Here is a 27,929-nt window from a genome sequence, read left to right as displayed (position 1 = left end):
TGGGTGATATCTCTTTTTCCTGAATAGATGGCATTCTTAATTCATGGGTTAAGGTGGAGAATGTTTATTAGCAAACAGGCAATAGAACAGGTAATTAGAATAGGTTGAGCAACCTGATCTAGTGGAAGGTGTCCCTGCCCATCGCAGGGGGCTTGGAACTGGATGATCTTTACCAAACCATTCTATGATAGATAAAGTCATTGCCCTTTGTCCAGCTCTGTGTAAAGCTGTCAGACTAACTAGTGGAGGCTGCTTCAGCCACTCCTCACATTACATCTGGGAGTATTTTCAAATGGTTTTAATTAACTTCAGGAAGGCAGGATGGGACTCAGATGTTACTAAAGAAAAATAAATAGGAATGCATAATTAAGGGTAAGAGTTGGAGTCTTAGACGATAATGTGTCTTTCTAGTGGACAATTGAATTGTGTCAGTAGAGTTACTCTGGTTTTCTACCTGTAAATATCAGACAAGAAAATGGCCTGGAATGGACTAGCACATAAAGGAGCTGCACCTGTTTTCACTGAAATCAATATTGAAATTTCCATTCATTGCAATAGCGCTAGGAGATGATGGATTAGGAGAACTTAATTTGGGACTTTGGGGAATTATATTCACAACTTTAATTGTATTTATATAAAATGCACATTGATCCTTGAACAAATTCTCAGTACAGCTGGCCATTGAAAAAAAAATCAGAAATGTTGTAAATGCCTCTGCACATTCTTCCTATGATTAAATGTTCTTCAAAAGAGGAGAGAATGTAGGGATGTAATAGTATGTATTGCCCTGTTCACAATTATTTTGAGTAGTAAAACAGATGAAGCAGAGGCTTAAGGCATGAGCTTAGTGAATGTAGCCATATCTAAACAAACAGTGGCGAATCTGCTCTTTCACTCTGAATTTTAAGATTAAATAAATGGCAGAGTCTTTTAAATTATATGTAAGCGCATGCAAATATTTAATTAATGGGGTCTTGACACTTTAGCTTGTAATTCCTACTCTCTTATTAAAATCATCCACCAAATTGTGAATTAGAAATTAAATCTTTCTCTAATTAAAAGTGTTACTTTTCAAATAAGATTGTGTACTGTGACAAGTACTTCTGAATTCTGCATTAGTACAAAAGCTCCTGAGCTCTCAAATTTTTAGGTCTTCTGTATAAGCAAACAAGATTCTCTGCTAAAATGTCTGTGACTCATCTAATAAAGGTGGCGAGAAATATCTGGCTAGTGCAACAGCCAGCTTGAATGTTGCTGTGTATTTTCCTCATACTCAACTTAACCTCCCTATGCTTTCTCTTCTTCCTCCAGTAGTTAATTTGAAGAATTTGGATGTTTAAGAAGCCTGAGGGAAGAGAAGTATGGCATGGGGGGGAGAGAAAATAAAAGTCATTACACAAGTTTTCATTCACCTGTGTGCTTACAAACGATGCTGAGGCATGAACTGTCAGCTTATTTCCATAGTGCACCTTGCCATGTAAATATTTATAGGATTCCTGTAAAACACCAGAACATAACAGGGGTTAAAAATTCATGTTCTTATCACTTTTGTAGGGGAGAGGAACATGAGAAGGCCCCATCTAAATCAACATGAGTTTTGCTTTTGACTTCAGAGAATACATGGGATGAAATTCTGGACTCAACTGCAGCTGGGGGCTTAAATCTGGATTTACACAGGTGAAACTGAGAAGAAGGGGTCATGGGGGTGGCTGAGCAAATTTAACTACTCCTGAAGGGGATGGTTGTGCACGACCTGCATGGTCTGCTCATTCCTGACCTGCTCAGACAATGGCTTTCCTGCTTATCTGGCTCCTCAGTGATCCCACTTGGCTTGTTAAAGATGAAGGAAACTCTGCTTTTCTCTGCCAGGTTAGTCTTCTGCTGATTTAATGAGTTGAACTGGCATGCCACAGGGTTAAGCAAAGCTGCTGCAAGGAAAAGAGCAGAAACATGTGGCTTGGGAGCTTGGGGAACTTTTCTTTTGGTGGTAGAGCCACTTTCAAAAGCTGCCATCCCATATTCTCACCTATGTCGCTTGCTCTCCACAGTTGCACCATTGCAATGGTCTGTCTGTGGGGCTGCTGCAAGAAATGAGATTGGGGAATTGATCCATGCTAAATTCAGTCCAGAGAAAAATGAGTATTTTTAACCTGAGTCAGTTACCCATGGTGGCATGGGAGATGGACTTTTTAAGCCAGCTCTGAAAAAAGCCAACTGGACAGAACTCGTTTGCTGAGCGATGCCCTACTTCTGTTTTCATGTGAGCAAGTGTGGTGGGAATAGAAGCAGCATTGGGGTTGCTGGAGTCTCCGGCCAACCCCAGTCTTCTTGGGATTTTATTGTTAAATAATTGTTCTTTGCATCCCGTACTGAGTGGAGGAGTCTGGCCTGGCCTACTGCGTTGGTCATGGGCTCAAGATAATATTCCCCCAAAGACAGGGGAGAAATCTCAGTATGTGTGTTTTAGGTCATAACTCTTGAAGTAATTAATAATGGCTGAGCCCCAGATCCCAAAGGCTGCTGATCCAGCCTGTTTGAGATTTTTCTTAAGATAGTTCACCAAAAATCTCACATTTAAGCCTGCAAAGCTCACATATTAAGGAAATGCTCATATTTAAAGTAAATAAACTACTACAAGAAAACTCATGGGCCTTTATTGAAGTGCATGAGGATCTTTACAAATACCTTGTTTGTAAAAACAAAGGTTCAAATACAATTGGCAGAAGCCTAAACAACGCTTCTGCTAATGTGCTGACACTATCTTCCTCCTTCAGCTGCTATAATTAATATTCATTTTTACTTCGTGAAAATCATCCCCCTCATTAACTTCCCAGCCCATGCCAGCGTCCCCAGACTAATCCCACTCGTAGAGTTCATAGCAGTGGCAGCTCACCACTATTTCTCTCTATTTCAAGTAAGCTTGCATTTTTTTTTTTCCCCCTAACAAGGCAAACTAAAGTAAGTGCGCTCCCATAAGCGGATCAGCTTCGGAGGTTAGGAAGCATCCGCCGTGTCCACGAAGCCTGTCGCCTGCTTAGCAGTCCGCCACGGCGGGTATTTAAAGCCACGACCAGGGGTGCCGGGGCAGAGGGCGCTGCGCCGGCGGGACTCGCCGCGCCGGGCGGGCAGGCGGCCGGCCGGCCGCAGCCGCCCGCTGTCTGCGGCTGCAATTCACCGGCCCTCCGAGCCGAGAGGGGGGCACAATCCGCCCGCGTTTGACAGCCCTGCCGCCTCGCCTCGGCACCGCTCGGCTCCCAGCCGCCAGGGTTGCGGAGGCCCGGCGCTGAGCGGCGGGGAAGGAGGAGGAGGAGGAGGAGGTGGAAGGCCGGCCCGGGTCCGCCGGCTTGGCGGCGCCGCCCCGCGGGAGCGGCCGCAGCGCGGTAACGGCGCGGCGTTGAGCGGCGGGAGCGGGTGGTGGCTGCGGGGAAGCGCTGCTCCGCCCCGGGCTGTGGTCGGAGGGCACCGAGGCAGAGGTGAGGGGCGCGGCGGGACGGAGGGTGGCGGGGGGGAGACGAGGGAGCCCCGCGGCGCGTCAGCGGACGTTGATATTGAGGCCGCCCGCCTTGGGGAGCCGGAGCCCCGCGCGGTGAGGAAGTGTCGGGAAGGAGTAAAGTCATTTGCCCGAGTAGCTCCTGGCACTAGTTTGGGGGCAGAGAGAGCGGCTGGGGTGAGAGGCTCTGAGGGCGTGAATACCGTTTAAATGGCGCCGTCCAGGGGAGAAGCGCTTAAATATAGCAATAGTTGGCAGCATCCCGTTTGCGGGGGGCGACCTCACGTTAAACTCTTTGCTCCTTTTCTAATATCTAGCGTGTTTAAGCTACTGAGTACTCTAGAAATATAGTCTGAGTCCTTCTGAAGGCTGGGTTTAGTTATTAGGATTCTAAACGAATTAGCAGGCTCATCTGAAAATCCTTGGGGAAACTTGGATTTTTTTTTTTCAGCTTCTGTGCAGAAAATTTGTGGTTCATAAATCTACTTTAACGTTTGGATCTGAGATGATATTGAGACAGTAAAGATTTACGTGGTCGTTTTCACTCGAAAGGTCAGGAGTTATTATTTTCCTTTTTAAAAGGTTTTACAGAAAGCTGTTGGTGGTCTAGCTGATGGAGTTGCCTGCAGCAGTTTAATGAGGGAGGAGCACAGGTGAACCCAATAAAAGGATTTGAAGGCAAGAGGGGAGGGGAGTTGGGTGTGATTAAAGAGGCAAAGTCGGGTATTGTGTTCACTTGGCTGATGCTGCTTAGGAAGGCTCTCTTCCAGGAGTGCGAGGGCACAGGGGTGTCAGTCCTGTCCCATCTCGGAGATGACTAGAGGAGGGGTAGGGTGAAAAAGTGAACGTTTGCATTTGAAACCAGCAGTGTTTTAGCTGCTGCTCACCTGTGAGGGATCTTCCCCTTGCATTGGTGCTAAATGGCTGAATCAATTTGGAGTTTGTTTGCTAAGAAATTAAGGTATATGCTTCTTTAAGGTAACACCCAGAGGTTTGCCGTTGCCGGGCCTCTTGCGTTCCTGCAGCAGGTGCAATTCGCCACGGGTTTATGTGGGACGTTCTCGGGGAGGAGGGGGAGCCTGTAGCGGGGCTAACCTTGCGACGCCGAGAGCAAACCGTACAGCCAACAGGTCCCCACGGTGTTGATTCACCACCTGAAACTTTTTACGCTGAATTCAGATGGGTGGTAGCTGAGACATTCATCCTCCCAGGAAAAAGGCCTACAGGTGGCATTTGGGGATAAGGCACCGCCAGCAAATACACAGACTTGGCAACCAATGCGCGTCGGTCCGGAGTTGGGATCAGTAAGTGCCGAGAGTGGTTTTGACGGCTGTTTTCTCCCTGGTGCCGCGGAGCATCTCCCCGCACGGCCAAGGCAGGGTGTGCGGGAAGGGAGCGAAACCCCGGCGGGCGCAGCGGGAGGGAGCAAGCCCCAGAGCCCGGCGCCGTGCCGAGCTCTCCCGGCGCGGGTGAGGCGGCGCGGTGGCCCCGTCTCCCGTGCGCTTCCCTCCCTGGATGTGCTCGCCGGAGCCGGGGGAGCGCTGCTGGGGGAAGAGGGACGGCGGGGCTGCGAGAGAGTTGGTTGCTCCATCCCGGAGGAGGAGGTTGCGGAGGGCTGCCTGCCGAGGCAGGGATGCCCGGAGCCCTCGCAAATGCTTGCTTCCCTCCCCCCCTTCCTCCCCCAACCCTCCTTCCTCCCCTCCCCCCCCCCCGCCGATTCATAAAGCGCGGAGCGGGGAGGCGGGCATGAGCAGCTCCTCAGCCGCGGCGTAGCGCTTTCACCGCGCTCCCCCAGCCGGGAGCCGCGGCAGTGCCGGCCGCCTGGGTGAGCCTGCGGCTCTCCCCGGCCCTCCTCCGCCGGGGAGCGGGGGGAGGCGGCAGCGGCGGCGCCGCTTCCCCGTTCCCCCTGCGAGCCTCAAAGTTTTCCTCCCGCCCCTGCGCGGCCCCAGCGCAGCGCCAGCGCCGCCGCCGCGCAGACAGCCGCAGCCGGGGTTGGCCAGCGGCAGGCGGAGCGGCGGCGGCGCTGCCCCCGCTCCCCGCACGGACCCGGCGGCGGCAGCAGAAGCCGCCCCCGCGGGCCTCGCTGCGAGAGGGCGGCGGCCCCCGCGCCCGGCCCCGTCCCGCTCTCCGCCGCGGCGGAAAGTTTCCTAGCGCCTGGAGGAAAGGGGTAAGTCGGAGCGGGAAGGGCGGGGGAGGGGAGGCACAGGTGAAATTACCGCGGGGGAGGGCTGGACCTGCGCTGTCGCGGCTCGTCGGGCTGCCCCAGCCCGGAGACTCCCCACCCTTCTGGGTCCGGGGCAGGGCTCCGCGGCCGGAGCCGGGAGAGCCTCCTCCGGCGAGGACAAACACCCATCTCCTCCCCTCCTTCCCTATCGGTCCCTGCCGCCAGGCAGAGGAGAAACGGTGACCTCAAGTATTGTTGTGTTGCTTTAAAATGTAGGGTTAATTTGAAAGGGCTAGTGGTTGAAATGCAATATTTAGACTTTAATATCTGCATATGGTAATCAGTAAAATAAATGAACCAGTTAGTATTCCGCTCCTGTAATACTTGGCGCGGGAGAGAGGCTGCTGTTACATCTCATTTCCGAGCTCATTTGGGAGAAGCGGAGTGATGCTGGGTGCTTTATCTGCTGCCTTTTGACGAGCGCCTCAGCCCTTCAGGCATCGGGGAGTCCTGCGGAGGGGAGGGGGGAAGCTTCTTGCCTTGTAACAGTAAAGCTGCGGGGAGACACCTTCCCGGGCTCAGAAAGCCCCGTGAATGCTTTACGAGTGGGGTTGCAGCAGTGGACTGAGAGTGGAATCAGCAGGGTGACCCTGGTCCCCCGACTCCTAGTAGGTGATGTGACTGATGCCTGCCTTTTGCACGCCCCAGTGATTTTTACCTTTGGCTGTGGGTGATCGGAGCTCTGTGTTTGAAATGTTGCGTTAACTTGAGAGATGCATGGTTAAGTCAGCCTTGTTGGCTGGACCCTAAGGAATACAAGATTACCTTTGGAAGAACAAGATAGGCATGTGGGTATTGTCATCTGGGGGCACATGCTGGGAGACGCAGGTGCCTGCTTTCCAGACCCTTTGCGTCTTTCATCAGGGGCCATTAATGACAATTGTGTGGATGTCAATTTAGAGTGAGGGGTGTGGTGGTTGGAGGGGTGGTTAGATGTAAGTCAATTCACATTGACTCATTTAGACTCCACCGAGGCGGGGGGGGGGGGGGGGGGGGGGGGGGGGGGGGGGGAAGGACACGACCAACAGACTCCCTGTGTTTGCAAGCCAGGTTGTTCCCACCTCACATCATTAAAAGTTAAGGTGGAAACGTTTCCTTGTTTGTTCCAGCCCCCCCCCCCCCCCCCCGGTTGCTTTTCGGAGAGTCTCCGGGTTAAATGAATATGTTTTTTGCTTTGAGAACTATTTTGCTTTCTGATGGTTGGAAACTGGGGGGAAAAGAGAGATTTAAAAATAAAATCAGACTGTATAGTTGAAGTGGTAAAGGAAATGTTCTCGAGATCCCACGTAGCAAGCTGGGAATGAATGCAAACTGTTCCTGCTCTGTACCTCTTCCAAATTCAGTTCTCTCTGAAAGATGCTATCTCCTCCTGCTTCCCAGCAGAGCCAAATCTGCGTGGCTAGTCAATCACGTAATGTAAATGAGATGCTTTTTCTCAGCCTCCTAAAGAGGCAATGGGAACGTCTTGGTACTGCAGCAGGAGTGACAGTCTTGTCACATGCATAACCCAGCATGTACAGTAACAGTGTGGAAATCCATCCTGCCTTAAACTTTTTATATCACAAAGCTTCACAAATTTTGAGGGAGGTTATTTCCAAATCAGGGACTACTGCTTCTGCCCTCTTGCTTCAGCTGCTGTTGATCTGGCAAACCCCCTTATGCCACCCTCTGGAAGGCACAGTGACTGTAGTTGACACATACTTTCAAAAGACCATAGACCGGGAAAGGGATACGTAGAGTCAGATCAGGCTTGCTTAAATTATTATTCAAAGTTTAATAGTGCAGCTTTTCACATCCTACTATGATAAGTACTTTTTCTCTAACTTTCAAATGACAGTATGTGCCTGTATTTGGAAAAGTGTAAGAGTGTCTAATTCCTTTGTTAAAATGGAATAGTTACTAGAGCAACCTCCTAAACATCTTTAAAGGTGAGTACTAATTGAACATACATTTTTGCAGATGAGGAGTTTCAATCAGCTTTTTGAGATCATAGCTGTTGTTTATTGGTCCACCATCCACCAACTAAGCACGATACCAGTTGTGTAAATGTGTGCGTGGGCGGCTTAAAATTGCTCTTTAGGCACTGATTTTTCTATACCCTAATGGAAGCCCGAAGCACAAAGTCTGTTGAGTTGCTGCATTGTGTGTCTGTGATGTAGATGCACTTGTTACTTTGTAGGATAGCTTGGGGTTGTCAGCATGTTCGTGTCTATTTGCAGGGACAGCTATGCTGCAGTGCTGGATGGGTGCATGGGAGCGATACTGTGGAGTTAAGTTTTTTGCACTTCAGGAGCAGATACAGGACTGAATTTGGGGATGTCAAACTTTACCAGGGTTGATGTAAGAGCATGGATATAAGGCAGGAGTTGGAAGATGACCCAAGTTCTTTTTCCTCAATTTTAAAAATAAATCTTCTGTAAGTTCCTTAGGTATTGCTCCTGGGACCTGTACACTTCAGGAGCTGTTTGTACTTAGTGGGACATATTCATAAAAAGTAGGATCTTCCAGGTCTCCCTCGCCTGTTGCTCCTTTTCTTCTTCCTATGCCTTAGCAGCCTGATACACATGGAGATTCACCACCGAACTCTGTGATACGAGTAATTTGTGAACATCGTGGTTTAACCCAAGCCGGCAACTCAGCCCCACACAGCCGCTTGCTCACTCCTCCCCGCGGTGGATGGGGGAGAGAATAGGAAGGGTCAAAGTCAGAAAACTCGCGGGTTGAGATCAAGACAGTTTAATAGGTAAAGCAAAAGCCGTGTGCACAAGCAAAGCAAAACAAGGAATTCATTCGCTGCTTCCCATGGGCAGGCACGTGTTCAGCCATCTCCAGGAAAGCAGGGCTCCATCATGCATAATGGTTATTTCGGAAGACAATGCCATCACTCCAGATGTCCCCCCCTTCCTCCTTCTTCCCCCAGCTTTATATGCTGAGCATGATGTCCTATGGTCTGGAATATCCCTTGGGTCAGTTGGGGTCAGCTGTCCCAGCTGTGTCCCTTCCCATCTCCTTGTGCCCCCCCAGCCTGCTCGCTGCTGGGGTGGGGTGAGCAGCAGAAAAGGCCTTGGCTCTGTGTAAGCACTGCTCAGCAGTAATGAAACATCCCTGTGTTATCAACACTGATTTCAGCACAAATCCAAAACATAGCCTCATACTAGCTACTGTGAAGAAAATTAACTCTATTCCAGCCAGAACCAGCACAGTGAGCAACTTCAAACATGGGGCATAATTCGTTGTTAAAACTCTGCTTGTTATTAGTAAACAGGTGAAGGAAACAAAACCAGTAGCTTTATGCTTTTCCTTTCATGGATTTAGTAAACTTTTAGATACAATTTGGCCTTAGTTAAAATGCTCTTAAGCACGTAAATATTATGAATGTTACCTTTCCTTTTTTTGTTTTGTTTTAATGTTTGGCTTGCATCAGAGCCTCTATCCAGCTAAGCATCAAAATCTGCAAATATGAAAGTAAAATCTGGCTTTACTTCAGCTGTAACAGTAAGTCTGATATAAAACCCATTGGTTTGGCAAATCAAACCTTTTTACCCCACGAAGGTGGGTTTTGGATCTTCATCATAACTTCAAGTAAACTTAACGGGCCTCTGGCAAAATGAGGCATTGCTTTTGTGTGAGCCAGCTAGTTTTCTCCTAAACTTAGAGTGCGTTGCTGAAAACAGAATTAGTAGTCCATTAATATGTACCTCTCAATACTTAAAGCATGCGGATGGGTAACTTGAGTAGTTCAAGCTTGAGATCTGGATCTAGCCAAAAGCATGCTTGAGACTTAAAACCGGGTTTGCTAATTCTGTCCTATTAATAGTTTATAAATTCAGTATGCAAACCACAGAAAACAGTAGTTAAAGTGGAAAGGATTATTGCTCAAAATCCTGCAATCAGAGCTTCCTGTTTTAATTAAAAATAACTAATCAACTGATTGATGAAGGGGAAAAAAGTACCTTGAAGATATATATTGTTCATTTTGCTGCTACTAGAGCATTCTATTTTATGCATTTGTTGATATGAATCTTTTGGGGAAGGATACATTGAGTGCATAAAAAGCTTGTAAGAGTACAACAGAGCAGGCTTCTGGGAAAGAAGATGCTCCTGCAACTTTAGATGCTTAGGTGGCTTTTTATAAAGAGACTTTACAATAAATACTAACTCAGCAGTAATTGGATTTGGTTTGTCTTTTGGCAGTTCAGGCAGTTGGTATAATCCTATTGGCAGTGGTTTTATGTGTTTTCTAGCTCTTAGGATTACGTGCTGTTCTTTGGTGGCTGCATACCTGACTGAATTTTTTTCAAGCTCTAACACAAAAGAAGTTAGAACAAGTACTTTTAATTGCTGGTGACAAAACTCTGAGTAAGAGCTGAAGTTATTTAAAACAGTGTCTGTTTTGTATATATAAAATCTATCTGACCTTTGTATGACACCTATATATGCACAAAATGTATAGCTTTGGGTGTGGGAGAGAGAAGGATATTCTTCCTGGATTCACCTGAGAAGGGAAAAGCCATTAGAGCATTTGAGAAGGGCAGTGTATAGCAGTAGAGTGGCTGCATTTGCCTTGGACCCCCATAGATTGCCCTGTTGTCAGAGACTCGACCTGGCCGGTGTGATTGCCCTGAATCCTTGGCTGATGTTAATGACCGTCCTTGGAGGTGCCAGAACGCAGCAAACCCCAGCACTGGGGGGGGGGGGGGGGGATGAGCAAGGGAGCCAGCCCCCTCTGCTCTCTAGCCTGTATTGAAAATGCAGATGAAGGTTGTAATGGGGTTTTTGTTTTGGGTTTTTTGAAGAAATTTTGTCTCTGCTGGATAACTCTTCAGAAGGGTTTTTGAGGGCAATTAATGACCAAGCAGACTAGTGGTGTATCTCAATTAGGGTGCTGCAGCTGTGGTGATGGCATAGAGCAGTGAGGAGCCAGGTGCCAGTCAGGCTTTCTTACTTTGTGTATAAAAATCTTATGTCCACTATGCTAGCTCATACTGGGAATAACTACTCTGAAATAATGCTGTTATTGGGAGTTTATATTAGTAGTGTCAAGATTGGAATCTTAGCCTAAAGGTGAACAGAGGAATCCTGGGCTTTTTCCTAATTTTACTTGGAACTTCAAAAAAGCAATCCTTGCTGCAGTGGATGTTTGCCTGAGGAAGGGCCACGGACTGCTGTCTTTCTCCAGCCTATTTTGTCTATCATCAAGAGAATGCCCTGCAACATAGAAAGACACAGTCTTGGTTCAAATGAATTCCCTGAAATAGTGCAGTCTGAAGGGCAAAGAAAAAAGAGAAACAGAGGAAAGTTCAAAGTGAAGTGCCACAAAGACTGCAGTTATTTTCTGGCATTGGTGAAGTACTAGCTTATTTTTTATTTAGTTCATATGTTTCATTTCCATTTCATTTTCTAACCTGAACAAACCATTTGAGATATCGGGAAAAGAAACTGAGTAACAAGACAAAGCTGACTGATAAAAGCTGGTGAAAAGATTTTGGAAGGCATTTGGAGAGGACATAAAATATTCCTGATAAAACAGCTTCAGGAGCCATCTTAGTAAAACAGTAGTGAGTCCTTTCTAATGTGAAGATCATGTTTAAGCACTAAAATGCTGCTCTAGCTGAAGTGATTGTATTAGCGGGAGAGAAACATACAGCCCAGTACTTTTATCAGTGCTTTTATTTATTATTTTGGTTGTTAGGCAGTCAGATTTGGGTAAGAATTTGTGGATAAAATAGCTTTGTTTTTCCAGAAATACACATTAGCGCACATTTCTACCTAAAAAACCCACAAACAAAAAATACCCCAAACCAACCCTCCCCCCTCTCCCCCCAGTTTTCTGTAGGAAGTGGCTTAAGATCCATGTTGTAAGACTCAACGTGTAAATAGCACTGCCTGAGGATCTGGAGGGTCTGTGTGAGAAGGGTTGTTAACATGTCCATTTTACAGGCTTCTTACTGTGGTAACTCAGGAGCCTTCCTGCAAAGCCAGGTTATTGGTTGTCTCATTTCTTTCATTCACGTGGTTCCTTGTCACATATTTTAAACAGAACAAAGATACTCCTTGGTTTCCATTCAAATTATGGCTCAGTGCACAACCATGGGAGAGTTTTAGTGGTTTATTCTTTTGGATGAGATATAGAACTGCAGTCTTATCGGTCCATCATTAAATTCCATGTGATGCTTTTTACAAAAATACAAATATCAATCACAGCATGCCAATGTAATTTGAGTAGTTGATCACAGCATTTTCTGTTTGCCTACAGTTTCCTCCTCCCTGGATCTTGAGAAACAGCGCTTCTGTCACAGTGGTTGCTGTCTTTCATCTGGCACTTGGTTGCATTTGGTAAGAGAGAGATACTACTGTATAAGGTCTGGGTGTCTTGTGAGCTATCTCATGGGAACACTCCATGAGTACTGCTTAGCTGCAGGCCAGTTCCCAGCCTTGCCTGCAGCAGCTCAGGGATAGTGCTTATAGATATTGTTAGCTCTGTGCCATCTTGCAGAACTTGCATACCACCAGGTGATTGTATGAGTCCAGATTTCTCTGATATCCGTCCTATATCATAGGAACAGGGGAGCCACCCTATTTCAAAGTTAACATTTCTATTTAGATATAAGGATATTATTTGGACCAGCAGCTCCAAATTTTGCTGGCTGATGAGCAGCAACATAGAGATGGTAACAGGCAGCATTATGCTCTCTTCTTGCAGATCTCAGTATTAACTTTTCTTGTTTGTAGGGGTATTTCCCTAGTTAAGCAAATGTAATGAGGGCAGGTCACTGTATGTTACTTGCTACAAGAGCTGTTAAAATTTCACGGTGATGTATTTTAGAGTAAGCGGCAGAAAGTTTTTGTGAAGGATGCTCTTCAGGACTCTTCTGGAAAAAAACACCTCTTCTAAGCAGAGAAATCAGCTATGCCCTGTCAGAAGTAGGAGAGAGATGCTTTTTCTAAAAAAAAAAAAAACCAAAACCCACAAAAACAACAACAACAACAAAAAAAACCACCCTTGAGTATTCTGATGATCTGGTTTTGGTGGTTTTGATCGAGCTTCCTCTTAACTGCATTTTCTATAAACAACGTCTATGTGACTTTACAGTGTGGTCGTTCTGGTATATAATGGTGCCGAACATGCTAAAAACCTCACAGACACTCCTGGGTCTGTCAGGGACAGCTATGGAGGCTATTCCTCTGGGTTACCACTAGCTCAGATCTTCCAGAGTAGCTGTTGAAGCTAATCTGATTTTGTTTTATTGAAATGCGGAAGCAGAAAGGCTGACTGGGAAACAGATCTTTGGGAGAGGTGAGTCATGAGAGTATGGGGACATGCTGGGGAACTTTTTTCAGCTAAAGCTGGGAAAGGCCTTGCAAGTGCTGGGCCAGCAGTGTCTTTCTGAATGGCAGTAAAGTAAGTCACTGCATTTCAGTTCTGTGCTAATCCATGCTTCAGTTGGCAATAGCCAAGTTACATAGCTAAGCATATATAGATATGTACTGGTTAACCATGATGGTGTTTGAATTCTTGAGTGCTATGGCAGATACTTATTCCCAAGAGTCTCCACTGAACAGACTGGTGCTTCATCTAGTGAACTGAATTTATAGCTTATGAAGATTTTCTTTTTTTATTTTTTTCTTTCAGTTTTTACACTTGGGTAATATCAAAGCTTGAAATAACTTACTTGGAAATCTTTGGTGTCTGGGGGTGTATCCAACAACACGAAATAACTCGTGTCTTTATTCTCTGCTGTTGTCTGTAAACAGAGATTGCAAGTTTGAGGAAAGAAAATATGTGAGACAGCACAATGGAAGTAATTAGAATATGGTATATTTTATTTTTATTGTTACATCTAAAATGAGTGTAAACACAAGCTAGAAGTGAAACCCGCACTCTAATGGAATTACATATTGACAGCTTAAGTGCTGTGTGTGTGACAAGGAAGAACTAGCAATGTGAAGCAGAAATACAATGTTGCCTTTGAACTTTGTTTTTATTTTTAGTCTCTGTCAAAGAAAAGTGGTAGATGGGTGAGCAGAAGTTAAATGCACTAAATGAAAACATATACAGTCTTAAGGTATTAATAAAGAAATATTTTTGATTGCCGTGTTGTAGAAACATGAAAGCCTGGTTTTAGTCTCTCTGCATTTTAAAAGTTTGGTTTATGTAGTACTTAAATATTCATGTGTTCTTGCAGTTGTTGAATGTCACTTTGTGTAGTCTATTAAGGCAAGAATTGTTTCTTCCTGTCTTGCATCAGAACAGTCCTTTGGGCCTGTGGTTTCATGGGTGGGAGGGTGCTCTGCTAAGAGAACCCTTATACTGAATGGGAGGTGCTGTGAGAGGGTCATGGTGAACCGCAAACAAATGCCGTGATTTGGCTTAGGTTTAGCAGAAGCCTGCCTGCATGATGTGAGTGAAAGTCTTGTCTTCAATTACATAGAAAGTAAATGCAATCTGTGATACAAGCCCACAAGTGGGATCCAGTGAAGAATCACATGGCCTCTTCCTAAAATACCTGAAAGTAAAATTCAAAATATCTGTGTTGTTTTGAAATAAACAAACCTGATTTTAAGGCCTTAGTGAGTTTTTGATGCTGAGAGACAGTATCTTGGACTACTTCAGTTGTATGAGTTGCATGTGCACACCCTCTTCAGCTTTCTGTTGTCTGCTAATGAAGGTCTCTGCGTAGCGCTTGTTGCCTTTGAAGAAGCACTGACTGGTTTCTGAATCCATTTAGCTTATGAGAGGTTTAAGTTATTTAACATTCACAAACAGGATCTTTAAATATCTCAAGAACAGTCTGAACTCTGTTACTCATATGTCCACTAGCACAAATTTCTTCATAATAACAAACTTGCTGCAGTTCTGATAGTCAAGGAACTTTCCAGTACTTGCTCGTTTTTCTTAGGTTGGAGAAGGGTGTTTTCCCCTGCAGGTGCCCAAATCAGTCATAAGGCAGTAGATAATCTTATTCAGCAGCCTTCCTTTACTTCTCTCCCCCCCCCCACCTTTCCCCCCTAACCAGGTTCTAGGAGCAATGCATTTCATGAGAATAAAACTTCTAGTTTGGAAAAAAAAAAATACTCTTTTAACATTCAATGTGAAACAAGGTTATTTACATAAGTGCTTGTAACAGAATGAGATCTGGATAAATGCACCTGGTGAATTTCAGATGGTGGCTCTTTCAGGGTTTTGTTTTTTAAAACTGTAGACTCCTTAATCAAAAGGGATTTATGACTGGTGAACCATGGGGCAAACCTTGAGCTTCCAAAAATCTCTTTGTATCTTGAAAAACTCCAGAGAATAAGATACTGTTAACTCCTGTTGAAAACATAGTTGCTGCTGCACTTGGGACTAGAAGCCGGGTGTACAGCCTCCAGGAGTTCTGCAGCAGCCTCTGTCACAATATGGTATCTTTCTGTTTGGCAGCCAGCTTGGGAAGCAAAGTAGATGGAGGTGAAAGGCTGGTGGTGAGTGGTGTTTCTCCTTTTCTTAGCAGTTTATCCAGCTAAGCCCCTAGATAAATCTAGATGAGGGAATTTTAACAATATGGCAGCTACAGGAGGGTCAGAAAAGCTGACCTACTGTTGCAGTGGTCTTTTTTCATCTGGGAAAGTGGTCGGAAGTACACTGGTGGGACTGAAACTACTGAATAGATGAATCAGACTGTTCATGAAATTCATAATGGATTGAAGCTTTGTCCACTGGCACTGCAACCCGCTTCCCTTTTTGCTATATTTCTTCCTGATTATAACTTCAAAAAGCAATGAAGCAGTAGAAGATAGTGCCTAGGTTTGCTTCGTTGAAGGTAAAGGACAGAGGATTACTGAAATCCCTTAATAACTCTCTTTTTTGGGGGTACAATGATCTCCCTTTGAGTCTTTTATAATATTCTTATTCTAATATCTTTGAAGGCAGATTAAAAAAAAAAAAAATCTTCTAACTATTAAGGAAGTCTCAAACTAAAGGGAGCCATCTGTCAGAGATATGGATGTTATGTCCTCTTGCCCTCCCACGAATTATCAAGATAGTGACAAGTTTATGACTTGGACTGTCAACCACAGAGGATGTCATCGAGGATGTGAAATTCCAAGTTCTTTCTGAAGATGTCCTTGTATAACTTCTGTGAAAGAAATTAGCAAATTATTTTGGTGGCACAACAGGTAACTAAAATGTCAAGGCTAGTGCAAAATTAAGTTGATCCTCTGTGGGGCACACACACCGAAGACAAGTTGGGGCTAAGAATTTGCATTTTGGGTAGAAAATAGTCAGTTCAGGGCAATTGCTGGACTGTTTTGAGATTCATTCTGAACTGAATTGAGGCTGGCATTGGTTGTGCCAGAGTTAGTCCCTACGTGCTCTGTGGTGGTGGTGATGATTTGGTGGGGGTATGTAAAGCTGAGAGCTGGAAATTTTTTTTTTCCTTCTAACTTTGCATTTGCTCATATGAATACTACTGTAGAATTGTTCTATCTCAGTATTTTAGAGTGAAGCAAGTATTTAGCTTGTAGTTAAAACCAGTAGCTCCAGTTCATCTAACAACTTTCTCCTGCCTCTGTACACAAATATGTCTGTGCCCCTGGGTCAGTAACACCTTCATGTTACTGGGACTGTTGAAATCCTTGAGCTTGTCTAGGAGATGTCCAGCCTCCTGAAATGGGCAGAACTGAGGTCGCTCAGTAGCAAGAAGGCTCCTGAGACAAGAGCAGCTAGTATCTAAGGTTCATCAAGAAATGTGGCAAGTGGGGTTGTGGAGTCTTGGAAAAATACTACCTTTCTGAAACAAAATTGTAATGAATTGGTCTCCAAAGCTTATCTGTGTCCATTTAGTGGCTGCTGGAATTCTGCTTTTGGGGCTTTAATGTGAAACCATCTTCTCTTTCCCCTGACACAGGTACGTGCAGATGAGTGGGTGTATATGCTCCCGATCTAAGTAGACGGGCATTCATTTGTAGTGCAAAAGAAATGAAAGTTTTCTTGAATTGACTGAGTGTAGTTGTAGGCACAGCACACAAGGAATTTGGTATTAAGACTGTGTAGATCCATCTTGTCAACAAACATTTGTTTGCGGTTCTTGTACTGCTATATATGATCTTTTAGCAAAATCAATTACAGGTTAATATTGCACGGAAAATTAAGAATAACGAAATCTGTCACTAAGGTTATGTTGCAAGCAGGCAGGCTGAGATTATTGTTAGTGTGCTGGTTTACTTATAGCAATACTGTTTCCCTTTTATTCAGTCTCCTAATCAAATTCTAACATGAGGTTTGACATTTACATGACATTCACATCTGTAGAAACACTGTTTCCTTTTCCCCATTGCTCAGTTTTCTTTGAATTAACATTATGCTCAAAGCGGTAGACTCTGAGGTGAGAGAGATTGTAGAAGGGAGCTGGTAAGAAATGATGACTGTAATACATTGGTCATGTTCTCAAGGCTGGCTACAACTGTTTTAGACTGGTGGGGAAAAGGCTTTAATCTGCAAATTGGTAGCAGATAGTACCACAGGATTCTGTGCCACAGAAACGAACAGATTTCCCATTTTTGGTCCCTTCATTGTTTTCAACATAAGTAATTTTTCAGGGTTAAGAATAACGTGCTGCTTGTTGCTGGTATAGATTGTGTTGATGCACTGGCTGCAATGTCATGTAGCTTCCTAGCAGTAGACTTAGGAAGTCTGAGTGGCCCTTTTTTCCCCCTCCCTTTCTGCCCTGAGAAAAAAATGTACCATCGTGTACTCAAATGCAGTGAGGCCACTGAAGCAAGCCACACAGTGTTCTGCATTTAGGTTGCCTGCTGAAGCAGTTTCTTGCACTTGGTTATGGCGGTTTTGGATGAGGCTGTGAGGTTCAGGAAGGAACGTGCAAGCTTGGGGTTACACCATGTACCCTGGACCAGTGCCTATGGGGAGCACCCACGTGGGCCTGACTGAGGGATGTGTCCTTGGTGGGATGCTGAGGGGGGGCTTTTCCCCAGAGGCAGGGATGGAGGTGCACAATGTTGCAGCCAGAGAGCACCAGTTGCATTTGCTGAGCTGACTGGTGTGTGTGGACCTTGGAAACAGGGCAGGGATGAGACGTACAGTGTCTTGTTCACAGTGCCTTGGAGATTGAGATGCAATAGGAGCTTCAACAATACTTCTTGTTTTACATGTTTTTACGTAAAAATATCCATTCATACATGCTTAAATGGTCCCTAGAGCCTCCTAAAAGCCATGGAGAAACTTCTAGTTTTTGTTCTGCATGCTCTGCTCAAATCAGAGCTGATAGATGTGTATGTACTTAATATACATACAGGATCATTTTCCTGCAAAATGGTGGCATTTTTGGACTGGTGATGAGTTTGTTGCATGTAAAGGAACAGCGTAATATGGAAGTTTTGAAATATGAAATCTGAAGTAGCCACTGAAGGAGTGTAGCTGCCCTGAGCATTACCAATACCAGGGTAAGAAGGATTAATCTACATTACTATATATATATAAAGATTTGTTTTCAGATGTTACTACTTTCCTAGTCTGATTGCCACAGCCTTTTCTGTGGAGCTGTATGCCAGTTTTGTCCTGCTGCAAGTTTTTCAATAACTGCATATATGTTTAAATCTAGTTCTTAATTTCATCATAACAATATCATGTCTGTCAAGTAGATTTAGAGGTCGAGTAAAACAAAGGATATCTACTTCAAAAATACGCATCCAAATGCAGCTACTTAAAAAATAAAATCTATATGTTTCACAAATCACAGGGTCCAGAGTTGCTGGCAGTGACTTGTTCTCCTGTGGTTAGGATGGAACCATTTAGTTAGACATTTTAACTGATCTATGTTATCATATTGCTTTTAGAACAAATGCCAAATTCTGTGCAGCAGGTTTTTATAATGCATTTGTATTTCATCATTTTAACATCTGTGCTTGCTGTTCTCTCTGAGTGTTACACAGAGGAAATAGTTTGAAAGGGCAGAGCTGTGGACAGAAAAGATTTTGTAGCCCCACTTTACAATCTGGAGAGTGCTAACTGATTTACATGTAGCAGGAGAGGGTACTGTGCTTTAACTACAGGAAGGTTGTCCCTGCATATGGGACTGCCTACAATGGTGTTAAATGATGTGTTACAGTAATGCAGAGTTGGGGCTGTGGAGGGGAACCCTACAAAAACATGGTTTGCTGCTGTATCAGATGCATACTAGTAGTAACCTGTTTGAAAGAAGTTTTAAACAGCTGTGTGGTACAAGTGTTTTTAATGCTGTTGAAATGATGTACAGTGTTAGAAATCATCATGCTGGTAATGAACTGTGGCAAAAATATGAACTGCAATGTGGGTATTTTGGATTAAATAAAGCATCCCAGTCTGTTTGTCCCTCATATAATTTCAGGCAGACCATGTACTTGAATTTTTGTTAGCAACTGGAAGTAAGCTTTGCTGATATGAAGATGTGCTCATATATTTTGAGATTTATTCCCCCCCCTGTTCAATGCTATTGTAACTGGTAGCTGGAGCATCGTTCTATTGCTGTCGTACTATACAGAAAGGAAAAGGAAAAAAAAAAACCCACAACCACTTTTTTTTTTACTTTCTGTACTTAAGAGAAGTGTCAGAGCACGAAGGAATTGGTTATATTGTGTAATGGTATCAGTTGGGAGCTGGTGAAGCACAACTAATGAATTTTGCACTCTGAAATAATTTATAATAAGGACCTCAAAATCTGGAAAATTGTTTTTGAAAGTTGTTAGAAACAAAAATACCACTTCTCAACTGCAAGGCTGAATGTTGACTTTTTAAGTTAGGTAGGTGTGTCTAATGGCAAAAAATTGTTCATTAGATTTTAATCCGCTCCGAGATAGCTGTGCACCCTGGATCCTTTTGAAATGGGTAGAATTAGAGAGGAGGAAAAAAACTATTAGCAACAACAGATCTTCTCTCTTCAAATACATTGTGAGGTAGTGGGCCAAAGTGGTGTTCCCCATGTTCTGTGCCATTTCTCTTTTTCAATGTTATGTTGTATCAATTTTCTAAATGTTCTATTATGTAAGGCTTACACTACTCTTTAAAACAATGCAAGTTTTAGTTTCTTATTTTGTTTTCTTGTAAGTACCTGAAACTGAATTTGTTCTTGGCCTTTGTTAAACAAAACCTCCTGCTATTTTTGCAACAAGACTATGAAAAAGTAAATGCAAAAAACAGTGGACATAGCCTTTAAAATACAAACCAAAGCCTTGGCAGGGTCTTTGCAAGAGATCACTTTTACTAGACAGCCTCCTGTCCTAGACTCCCATAAATGCATTGCGGATGGATCTGTTCTGTTCACCTGTACTGTACTCCTTATTAAGCTCTGTTTGTTTTCTGTCTCTCTTGAGTGGTCATTTAGAAAATTGTTTCATCCAAGTGCTCAAATAAACAAGTGGATTTGTTCTAAATTCTTATGGGAATATAACGCTTTAAGGGACCTTTTGGGTCACTGAATCTGTCCGCCTGCTACTGCTGCTGCCACACTGAAAATTCCCTTTTGCAAAACAAAGCATGTCACGGTTAATATTCCCTCTTCTCAGCATAAGGCTGATTGCTCAAATTACTGTGCCTCTCACTTATGATCTATGCTTATTTAAGGCCCATACATTCATATTTGTTATTGTGCCAGCGTTGTCCTTTTGCTTAAGTAGTTTGCTGCCCTCCTTGGTGTCCCCTGCTTACACTGCATTTTGTGGAGAGAATGGTTATGTTGCTTTTTGCCTGTGGTTTCCCGGAGTAAGCAAACCACTCTCCTCTTGTGAGATCTGCTTCGTTCCTAGCATCATCGTAAAAGGTGCGAGCTTAGGTTTTGTTTGGGGGCTTGAGGATTTTTGGCATTTAAGAACTTGTTAATGTTTTTGATCAGTGTAGGCAGTATGCAATTTTTTCCATTCCCAAGGATTAAAACAAACATTTTTCATGTTGTAATGGGGAACATTAACAGTTGTAGTGGAGAAAGGGTTGAGGGAGCATTGTCAGAGGATGGTGCTGTTTAGGGAAATGTTAGCAAGAGTTCATATACTCTCTTCCCTCTCCCCCCAATCAGTTTACAAAATATAGGGACTTTATGGAAAAACTGAGCAACTCTCCTGTCCCTAGCCAACCCAATCTTTCTTTCTTTGGATAAAAGAGAGGCAGAACTAGTTATGCTGCAACCTTGCCTGGTTCAGAGTGGTATAAATGCTTTTTTTGTGCGGAACAGAGCCTGTGCTAGTGGTATGCTCTGTGCATCCAGTCCAGTTGTGTGCAAGACGAGTGTGCGTAGCTCGTCATCATACCGAATCAGTAAAAAGCTGTGGGATTTGCTGATGTGGGCACAGATCCATCTCTCTTAGGTTCATGTGAGCTGTGCGTGGGTGAGAGGCTCCAGAACATGTCTGGTTCTGAGCAGGCTTGTCATGCTGGCTATAGTGCTACATGAGTGTATGGGCCAGCCAGTGGTTGGTGTCTAGTGTGGGCAGGAAGCCCTCCTGTTATTTGGGGTAATGTGGAATATGATTTAGAAATACTTTGCTGAGTCTTCAGAAAACCAGTCTGGGTCTGTCATGGTCAGGGCTGGGGCTGGAGCTGAATCAGCCTGATATTAGCTGAATCAGCCTGATATTAGCTGAATCAGCCTTACGGAGGAAGCACCTGTGTGCTGTGCCTTTCTTCCTGGTACTCTCTAAGCCCTTCAGGATCTTGTTAGCTTTGCTTGAGTATGTAGAGCCAACTTGAGTTGTGTGTGCACCCAAGTAATAAGCTTTCCTAAAATGTGAAACTCATTGAGACAGACACATCTTAAAAGCTCCAGAGAAATGAACTTAGGTATGACTTGCTTTCCTGGGTGGACAACCACCCACTTGTCTGCTTTACACTCCCTGTTTATGTGGGTTTTCCGTTGTTGGCTAGGGGAGCTCTGTTGTATTCCTCCTCCAGGCTTGTTCCGTTCCAATTCTGTTCCTGTTTTTCCTCAAACCAGTTCTTCTAGTTACGATTTTCTCTGGAATAGTTTCCCCTATGTTGTTGTACCACGTATATCAGTATAGTTCTGATGGGAGGGATCATCATATCTGCTTTGTTTATTGCTGCCTTAGAAATATTTTGAAAAGCTGTTGTATTTGCTTGATGCCAGTGGGTCTTGGGAAGTGAACTCGTCTTGTGTTTGCCAATTCTTCATTGACCTGTGTATCTTTTAGCATAGCCTTTCATTCCAAAGCTCTGTACACATTGGATACAGACTTACAAGCTTAGTTGCTCAGATCTTTTTTTTTTTTTTTTACCCTTTTTTCTTAATTAAAAACCTGTATTTCCCATTCTGTAATCAATGATATCATTCTTGTCTTAAAGTTTGAAACTACTGCAGCAGCAGGATATGCAATTCATATGGTGGAGCTTTCTGAAGTTGTAGACAGCCTGTCTGGCTCTACTGTTTCAAATGCCCTGAACTTCTTCAATTTGTCTTTCACTAAGTAGTTGTACTAATTACCATCTGTGTACCCTCGATTTCTGTCTTAACTATGCATCCTGCATAAGAAATGTTTCCCCCAGTTTTTGGTGAACTCTTTGTTTCCATTACCTGGATTTTCCTCCTTTCTGTCACATGGCTCCATTTCTTCTCTGGTTGTAATATATGGCAGAACACGTTTTTGTTGTATGTTGTACTGCTCTGCCTAATGTGCAGCTGTAGCCCAATGTTTAGGCAGACTGACTGTTGGCAGTTTTCACTTTATTTCTATGCTTTCTTAATCTCAGAGAAAGAGCTCTTTCAAGTAACTGTATGCTCTTCTTTTAAAGTTACTGGGAGGCATTGAAGGCAATGGCTGGTTCTTGATCCAATGTTTTCGGTGAGACCTGCGCATTTACTGTGCTTCTGACCTCGGTCTTCATTTGTCCCAGGAAAGAGAGAATGAATTTTGGTAGTAAGTGGTGTGAGAGGTGTGCTGAGCCATAGGTCATTAACAAGTGACTCCAGAGCCCTTTTTCATTAAAGACCCCCTGCTCAAGTCCTGAGTTGGTTCAGTACAGAGAAATGGAGCAGGGCTTTACCATCTAAAATGTATATTCCCATTTAGCTGTTTTGCTTGTAACTTTGCAATAAGCAAAAGACATCTCAACTCTATTTTCTGTTCTTTCTGCCTTGGGTTTAACGGCTCATTTTCTTCTAACTTTGGGGTTTTGCCACATGACATGTTTCACTTCATTTAAGGGGCAGGGGGGAAGTGGAAGCAAATGTCTAAAAGTGGTAACACCACATAAGCGTGGAAGTGTCTTGGGACACGTTCATCCACCTAGACTATTATATGGCTATCACAACTAATTTTAATTTTGTTTTAGAAGATTGCATCAAATACAGGAAGAGGTAATTGAAATTTTAAAAGCAATGTACAATCAAAATAGCTTTTGCTTTACCCGTTGTACCGGGAACCATATATAGAAAACACTGCTATTTGCCCAACAGTTTTGGTGATAATCTGAATTTAAAAAGCTCTTCCTTGAAAGCTATAGCCAGATGTATGCTTTCCTCTGGCTTATTACTGCTCTAGGATGGCAATTACAGCGTGGCAAATAGGACAGATTGAGGAATACAAGACCTGCAGAACCTTCCTGTTTAAATTATATTAACAGTTAACAGCAGGGTTACCTCGGCATGTCTCAGCTCTTCCTCATTTATTGCTCCTAAGAGCCAAGCATTTTTACAGTCTTTTAATTTTCTACATATTTTTAAAACCCTCCAGAAGCAACAATCAGAAGGACCATTAACACCTCAGCTATGGACTAATGAGGAACACAACTTCTGTGCTAGAGATATTGATTTGCTCAGTCCCAGCTGTATTTCTTCCCTTTAATTCTTTGTGTTCTCCCCTTAGCTGTGGTGGTTGTTTACTCACAGTACACCCAAGTGAGTGTAAGATGAACTACTGAAAATGAGTGAAACATTTGGTTGCAAGGATGTTCCTGTTAATCTTGACACACTCCCTCATGTGCAGTAACTTTTTCCTTTTTTTAAATACTCCTGCTCAGGCATTGGTACATAGAATTCTTTCCCTTTGTGTTCTTTAAATGTCAGAAATCCCCTTCTTTTATTCACAACATCTCTTTAGTCTCTTCCTTCATCCATGCAAGAAGTGAAGAGAGAAGTTGGACAGTTAATTTCTATCTCCTTCCCTGCCCCCCCAGCACTCTGAAGGTGCTTCTTTCCCATAAGTTGCACATTTCTAGTCTGTTCCACTTCTGAGATGAGAAGGCGGGCAGGATTTGTCCCATATGTGTATGTGGACCAATACCCTTTATTTTTTGACAAAGCGGTTTCATGTGGGTACTTCATCTAGATTTTTTTTGGTTTTGAAACAGTCATGCATTTGTTCTGACCTTCATTTTATCTGTGTGGCATTAGGAAAACAAAAGGATATAAATTAACAATAACAGTGAATAATACTGTTTAAATTGAAGAATAAAATGGAAGAGGATAAACCCATCAGTAAATGCATTGGTAAAATGCCCTGAAATACGCTGCTTACCTTCTTTTTTGATATATTGCATTTTCTGAGCTCAGACAAATATTTATTCCTTGAAAGCAATTTCGAATTCATTTATCCTTGCAGGATATAACTTTACCCTGTAAAGCCTCTTGTGACTAAAATACTGTTTTAGAGGAAAATATATAGATAAAAAAATAACCTTAAGCTCATCCCCTGCTGCTTAAACCTTTTGCTGCTGCATTTTGAGTTTTATGAGGTATGAGTTGGAGTATAATGGCTTTATGTTTGTGCCAAAGCATGATCAGCTGCTCCCTCTGTCTCTGTCTCCCAGTTTCATCACTGGGTAGTTTCTTACATTGCTCATTGCACGTGAAATCCAAACTGTATTAAAGCATCTCTTTCCACATTAGCCTGTTTCCAAAACAGCTTGTTGTCTTAATTCTTAGTACAGGTGTATTAGTTTACCAGATGACTCTGTTTGAAGAAACTATCCATAGAAAATAGAGTATGAAACCAGCAAGGCACACTTTGTTTTGACTTGTCAGTCATGATTTTTACATTATTTCTTATTTACTGGCATTGCTTACATACAGGCCCAATTTTTAAATTGTTTTTTTTATTATTATTAAATGAATTCTTATGTTTGTGTTTCTTTTTTTCCAAGTTGTGCTGGCTTAGTTCACGTAAAAACGCGTGGGTGCTGACAGATTGCAGTGTTTTGTAAACTTCTGAGGAAGTAGGTAGGCTGCACTTCTAATCTTGGAAATTTTTTTTTTTTCCTGGTGCTTGAATATGAAATAATTGCAAACTATTCAAAGTTGCTTAAAACAGAATGCTAAATTTTAAAGCATTGATTTACAATTGGTGAGCTATCTCCCTACATTTGTCTATATTTCAGGATGTTCCTTTCCAAAAGAATTGGAAACAGTCACATTTCTCCAGAAATGGCTTGCTAGATGCGGAACACTTCCGCCTTCTTACATGGTTAAGAGAAAAATGATGCTTATAATAAGAAATGCTAGAAGAGACTACAGATCAGGGAAAGGCAATATAGTGACAAAGAAATTAAGTACAGCTTCAGAAAGTCAAATATCTTGTTAAGTCTGGGCAGAAATCAATAAGCACTTTTGAGAATGGTGGTATTGAGTATTCTGTTTTGAGAAATACTTCTATCTATGGAAAACTAGAGTAAATGACTACACTAGAGATGCAGATGAATTTTGGAGCAACTTTCTAGGTATGCACACTAGGAAGTCAAGGATCTTTGTCTTGCTAGACTTTTCCAGCTGTTGCTGTGTCTGGATTTCCAGGCAGCCTGTTGGTACCTTGGGATGAGTGGGCAGTTTCTGAGGCGGTTGTGCACCAGGACATTGCCTGAACAAGAGCCCGTCCTCCACTGTGCTGTTCTGCCTAAGCACAAATTACAGCAGCTGCCCTGGAAGCGATCTGTGCCCACCCTGTGCTTTGTAGGTATTTGTCACACGAGTACTAGATCAGATAACTGCAGGCTTTTCAGGACTGTATAGCAAGCTTTAAAATGTGCTTGTCAGCTAATAGGATCAACAGTGTTTCCCCTGCCCTCCTCCCACCCCCATTAGCAGTGCTCTTCTGTTGCAGAAGAGTAAATGATACTGGTTTTTCCATTTTCATTAAAGCTCAGCTGTGAATTCTGTTTTGACTTTGCACTGGGTGAGGAATGTTCAGTTTGAACCATTGAAAAAGCCAATTCTGAAATGTTATACAGCGCTCTTCTCTTCTTTCTCTATTGTAGCTTCTTGTAATGAAACTGTTCTGTCTGAGGAGTTTGGCCAGTGCTGCTGTAAGTGGAAAATGGGAGAAAATCATGGAAAAGCAACTGCATTTCCCACCATCATGATTAGCTGTAGCTGCATGTTTTTGCTGTTTGATACTAATGCAGTTGCAGCTTCTGTGTGAAGGCTGGTTCTCGCAAAAAGTGCTTCATGCTGCAGGAGGGCACGTAGATGATTTTAAGTGTCTTTGGACCTCACTGTTGCTCTGTGTCCTTTGTAAGAGGAATATCTACATGGTCTGCAGAAATGAAACTTGACTTGTAGTGGAAAATAAGACTGTGTGAATGGAACCAATTGTGCTGAAGTCAACTGAAATAGGAGTTAGACTATATGCCAAATTGCGTACGGTGGGTCTCTAAATCATTCCTGTGTAGTGAGCAGACTGTAAGAAAGCTTACTTTGTTGCAAGACCCACAGAAAAATGTATGTTCTCTTGCACTTTTATCAGTTAATGATAGAAATCTGCTGATGACTGGAAGTATTTATTTGCTGTGAGAAGAACCTGCTTATGTTGCACTGAGTGTCACGGTTGAATAGAAAGTAACAGGATTGTATATTATAGATGTAAATGATACTGGAACATGCATTATTGACGCACTCTTATTGAAGGGAGCAAGTTAGCATTTCCTCTGTGTTTTACTGTAAGGTGAGTTGAAAGGATTTTGATCCTAAGCTTATGGTTTTACATTGCCAAGCAAGGTAAGGTGTTGATGGGTATTGGAAGAGTCTGGCATGGTGCTGGTTTTAGTGGGCCCAGTTTGTGCAGTGGGAGGGGGACCAGCTTTACTCTAGGGCAGAAGCTTCACACTTGTGGATGTTTGAGATGTGGCTTTACTTAGCTTTTTCCAGCTGTGGCAGTCAGTCCCTGTATCTGGCTGGCTTTTTCAGTGTGGAGGACGTAATTGTTGCCTTAGTTTTGCTGCTTTTGTTGTTTCCTCCCATTGGGGGGAAAAACATGTTCTCAAATGAGCAGGCTTATATTTTTCATAAACCTCAAGTATTCCTTTGTGGATGAAAGTGTTGTAAAAGATCTGAAAGCTGTTTTCTTTGACATAAACTCCTCTGTTTAAAGAATATGCGGAATCATTTCTTATTAGAGCTGAAGTAGATGAAATTGTTACAATGTTCTGATGTAACGGACTGTATGAAACAGGTATTTGGGCCTTTTTAAATAAAACACTTTTTGAACTTGTTTTGAGCTGTGAAACAACTCAGATTCCACTATTGGGAAACAAATAAACAAAAATACCCTACCAAAAAGAAAAAGAGACTTCCCTACAATATACTGGGAAATGTGTGCTAGTGTTAAGCAGTATGTGTTTAAAGGGAGCTGTCCCTTTGCTTCTGGAGTAAGGAACATGTTGTTCAGTGATGCAATGTGAGAAGTGGCATTGTGCAGTGTTGCTATTAAGAATTATGTAAATCATTAATGCTAGTAAATGGTTTAGCTGTTTACTGTGGAAATAGTACTTATCTTCATAAGGAAGTGTTCTTTAAATTAGCTTGATTTGAATCTGTGCGATGTTATGCTGGAGTGAGGCAGAATAAAGTCTCAGCTGACTCAGTTTTGCAAATAAATCCTGGATATAATTCTTGCTAAATTATTGATCTGCTAGGTATAATGGTTGGCATGCCAGCAGTTAATATAATTTTTTTTTCTTTTTTTAAAAATTGCTGTTTCTCACTGCTGTCCATGCAATTTGTATCCCTGAGGGGTGTTGCTGCTAGGATATGAATTTGAGAGTGATCAGATGTTCCATGGAAATTTTGGGAAGACTAGTAACATTAATTAGCATGAAGGCCATATGCTTCTAGTCTGAGGGTCCTGTCCAGAGAATTGAAATGGCTGATCCTGAGCAGAAGAGGGAAACAGTCTGAGCAGTTAACAGGGGTGTTGAATTTCACAGTTTGCAAATCGTCTTGGCCTGACCTGCTGTGTGTTGTACAG

The 27,929-nt window shown here is 43.1% G+C and overlaps 1 protein-coding gene across 8 annotated transcripts in view; it reads left to right on the top strand.

Moving 5' to 3' along the window:
* The first annotated feature begins 3,129 nt into the window (after nt 1-3,129).
* PCDH15 (protocadherin related 15) overlaps nt 3,130-27,929 on the top strand; it is an 852,429-nt gene continuing 827,629 nt past the window's right edge. For 5 of the 8 annotated variants that reach the window (XM_030030427.1, XM_030030443.1, XM_030030440.1 and 2 more), the window contains exon 1: nt 3,131-3,473. The gene's annotated coding sequence lies outside the window, so the exon portion shown is untranslated. Of the gene's footprint in view, nt 3,474-5,546; nt 5,658-27,929 lie in introns of those variants that run through there. The other 3 variants (XM_030030441.1, XM_030030429.1, XM_030030428.1) reach the window with 3 other exon arrangements.

Source organism: Aquila chrysaetos, chromosome 11 (assembly GCF_900496995.4).
Source record: "Aquila chrysaetos chrysaetos chromosome 11, bAquChr1.4, whole genome shotgun sequence".
Classification (NCBI taxonomy): domain Eukaryota; kingdom Metazoa; phylum Chordata; class Aves; order Accipitriformes; family Accipitridae; genus Aquila; species Aquila chrysaetos.
This window is presented reverse-complemented; position numbering and strand designations above follow the sequence as displayed.